The following is a 4,380-nucleotide window of genomic DNA, read 5'->3' as shown; positions in this document are numbered from 1 at the left end:
TCTCCCCCTCTCTCTCTTTTCCTCTCTCTACCCCCTCTCTCTCTTACGGTATCCCCCCGCCCCCTCAAATATCCAAGAACAAATAAAAGTGTTAATGCATTCTTGCTCCGTGGATCCCCGAGGCCGAAATTCTACACAGGAACGTTATATAAACAGGCTGGTTGTGATTTGGTTACAGTTTGAGTCCAGCTGTTTGGTGAACGTGACTTGCCGCACGGAGAGTCTGATTGTGGGTGGGACCGTTATAGTGCGCTCCCTTATTCCCTTCAGTCGGTTTGGGACAGCGGGGAATCGTACTGACTGCTGGGGTCAGATGCCTTGTAAATTGTCTGCATTTATATAGCGCTTTTCAAGTCAATGAAGACCTCCCAAAGCGCTTTACAATATGCTTCACACCCATTCACACACACACTCACACACCAATATAGGGTCAGCCATGCAAGGCACCTACCAGCTTATTGGGGGCATTAAGGATTCAGTGTCAAGTCAAAGTCTCATCTCATTAGCTGCACCGCTTATCCTCAGTAGGGTCGCGGGGGTGCTGGAGCCCATCCCAGCTATTATCGGGCAGTGGGCAGGGAACACCCTGAACTGGTTGCCAGCCAATCGCATGGCACACAGGGACAGACAACTCGCGCGATCATTCACACGTAGGGACAATTTGGACCGGCCAATCCACCTGAAATGCATGTCTTTGGAATGTGGGAGGAAACCGGAGTGCCCGGAGGAAACCGGAGTGCCCGGAGGAAACCTACGCAAGCACGGGGAGAACATACAAACTCCGCACAGGAAGTCCGGTAGCTGGATTTGAACCCACACAGGAGGTTCCCAAGACCTTAGAACTGTGCCGCACACGCACTAACCACTGCGCTGCCGTGCTGCCCATCAAGTCAAAGTCAAAACTCAAATTTATTTATATAGCCCTTAATCACTAAAATGTCTCGAAGGACTGCACAGGATTACAATGACACAATTACCTGATCTTAAACCAACATGCGGGCAAGGAACAACTCAAAAACCTCAGCGTGAGGAAAAAGAGAAACCTTGTCTTGCCCAAGGACACTTCGACATATAACACGGAGGAGCCTGCGACCTCTTGATCCCAAGACGAGCGCTCTACCTTCTGAGCTAATGCCGCCCTGTGTGTCAGATTTTGTGTGTCAGGAATTTTAAAAAAATCAATTTCAGTACATCCGTATGTACAGCTAACTGTGTCATTTGAAACAGGTCAAATGAAGGTGCGGTTGATCAATTGGTCAATGTAAACTGAAAAGAAATAATTTTCAAATAGCAATTCTAATTGAACCGTAATTACTTAATTCAAAGCATATTTGCCAAACATAAGGAACCTGTTGGATATCCACACTCAAAGACTGGTTTAAATTTAGTGTAGTTTCAAGGTTGCACGGGTAAGTCATGGTAAAAATGCGTGGTCATACAGATTTACAATCAGAGATCTAGTCACCATTCAAGAAAGAGATTCTCTTTTTAAACGTAGTCCCTGCCTTTTTCCCTTAGAGTAGGAAGGGTAGTTTGTGTTTTTCATGTGCAACCGTTTTTAAGTTGTAGCCTACACATGGCTTTCATGCTGAGTGTGACTTTTTTGGCTCAAAGATTATAGGTGTGGAATGGAGTAGTGGCCACTCTAATCCTTTTTTGTATCACAAGTGTGGAAATGGTTGGAGGGTGTAGCTTGCTTTTTAACCAAAGTCAAATGGAATAGTCTCCATTTTTTCTTGTGTCATAAATATTGCTCTAAAATGAATGCATTTACATTTGTTTAATTCGAATGTATTTTCTACAGTGCACATGTGTATAAGAGGAGAGATGTGAGACTGTCATGAACCGGAACAGGGTCAGGACCCAAATGCGTGACGTTTCTCACAAAAGCCTTTTATTTTACGGGAAATGGGGAGTCATGCACGTTAGGCAGCAGTCTGACGTGAAATGATAGGAAGCCAGAGGTCGACGAGATCAATATGAATTGCCCGAGCAGATATCGGACAGATGGGTCGATACCAGACAGGACGGTACAGACTGGATTGATATCAAAACAGGGTATCGAAAATAAACAGGACAGACTAGGCGGGTATGAAACTGGAAACTGATATTAAACAGTACAATATAAATGGGAACAATACCGGACAGGAAATACCAACAGGAAACAGGACCGAGTCAAAACCCACGTTTTGTGGGGCAGAGGTTCATTGACAGACTGACAAAGGAAGAGTGAGAGCACTGTGCTAAAACAGACCGAAAGCCAATCTGTCAACTAGCCGCAGCTGGCGCCACATGGGCGGGGCCAATTGGGCGCCATGGCAACTGTGACAGAGACTCCTGGAATCATAGGGGAATTTGGTACTTGGCTCTCGCAAATGCCCATAGTAAGATGCAAGCTATAAACACACAGACTAGGGAACACTTTTTTCATCGTGTAAGAGAAGGGTATAGCTGTTGAATGTTACTGTTTCTTTTAATTTAAGGCTTAGTTATATCTAAAAGTGATCTTTAAATGTGATCTCTAGTCTTCTGCACTATAAAGGGGCATCCTGAACAATTACCTAATTCAGGCATGTCCAAGGTCCGGCCCGAGAGCCAGTTACGGCCCGTGATCAATTTCTTACTTCCCCGCGGCCTCTTTAATAAAATTATCAATATGTGGCCCGCCAGTAATGTTGACCGCAGTATAAAATAAATGTCACCAGATGACTGCAGTAGGGGCAGCACTGCGACACAGTGGTTAGCGCGTGTGCGGCACAGTTCTGAGGTCATGAGATCGAACCTTCCTGTGTGGAATTTGCATGTTCTCCCCATGCTTGCGTGGGGTTTCTCCAGGCACCCTGGTTTCCTCCCACATTAAAAAACGTGCATGTCAGGGAAATTGGCCCCTCCAAATTGTCCCTAGGTGTGAATGAGCAAGTGAGTTGTCTGTCTCTGTGGGCCCTGCGACTGGCTGGAAACCAGTTCAGGGTGTCCCCTGCCCACTGCCCGAAGACAGCTTAGGTGGGCTCAAGCCCCCCCGCGACCCTACTGAGGATAAGCGGTGCAGATAATGGATGGATGGACTGCAGTACCGTATTAAGTGACTATAAACCTTACAAACACAACCCAGCACCTACTCACAGCAAGATGCTAGAATAAGAGCAATGGTAAAATTTGAAAAAATGTTTATTTTATTAAACAAATAAACAGCACACACAATTATTTAGCCATTTGCAGATACGTACAGAAATTGTTGAACACAGTTTGAAATAATAAAAAAAAAAAAAACATAAATACGGGCAAACGTATAAGATGAGAGGTATGCAAAAGGTAGATTTATCATCACTACAGCACTTTATCCACAGATATGCACAGAACAGTAGATACGACACTTCCCTTTGACCGGCGTGCCTACTGCAGGCTTAAGCTAGTCAGGTCGAACTATCCGACTCTTCCAGTGCATGAAGACAGAGCTAAAAACAAAGAGAAAAATAGAATGCCAGCTTATCGTGCTCCCTATGTATGAACTCAACGCCATACCATAGAATCCCGGATAGCTGGAATAAACTTTCATTGGTAAAAATGTTTTTGGCTCACTTTTTTCAAGATTTAATTTTGTTGAGAGCTTAAGTAGCTGAAAACCTCTTGGTGCCTTACATTGTTTCAATGTTGTTTTTTTTAAAGGAGGCTGTACGGTACAGGGTTGGGTAGGGTTACTTTAACTGGATTACTTTCAATTACTTTTGGATTACTCCAATACCTAATATGCTAATAAAGGACAAAATAAACTAAATATGAATACAATTATGACTCACAACACGTGGTAAACTTTCTCTCCTGGCTTTGATCTCCGGAAAACATAAAATGCGACAGAAACAAAATGAAATTAAATCCAAACAGCTTGCCAACATCATTTTTGCCGTTCCATGTATTCCCTTACTCCCCAAGCCTGCACAGAATTTAGTAATTGTATTCATATTTAGATTATTTTGTCTTTTATTAGCATATTTGGTATTGGAGTAATCCAAAAGTAATTGAAAGTAATCCAGTTAAAGTAACCCTACCCAACCCTGGCTGTACCACATGGTCAGACTAACTTCCCTTGAACCACAAGGTGGAAGTACAAGGCAAGTCAAGTCATGTTTATTTGTATAGCCCTTAATCACAAGGAGTCTCAAAGGGCTTTAGAGACCACAGATGATTGCAAACTACAAGAAAAAAAGTCTTGTAAAACCATTCATGTGGCAAGCGACCATACTGCATATTGTCACTTTTAAATAATGAAACAAGTAGAGCCCAAAACCTTTTACCTATGAAAGGTTATTCCAGATTTACATGACTCTATGGTACGGTGTTGAGTGCATCCATTGCCAGCACAATGATCCATCCGGCAATCTC

The sequence above is a fragment of the Urocampus carinirostris genome, chromosome 3 (assembly GCF_059441175.1).
Source record: "Urocampus carinirostris isolate Australia breed hairy pipefish chromosome 3, RoL_Ucar_1.0, whole genome shotgun sequence".
Taxonomy (NCBI): Eukaryota; Metazoa; Chordata; class Actinopteri; order Syngnathiformes; family Syngnathidae; genus Urocampus; species Urocampus carinirostris.
The sequence above is the reverse complement of the archived record's forward strand: the minus strand, read 5'-3'. Positions refer to the sequence as shown.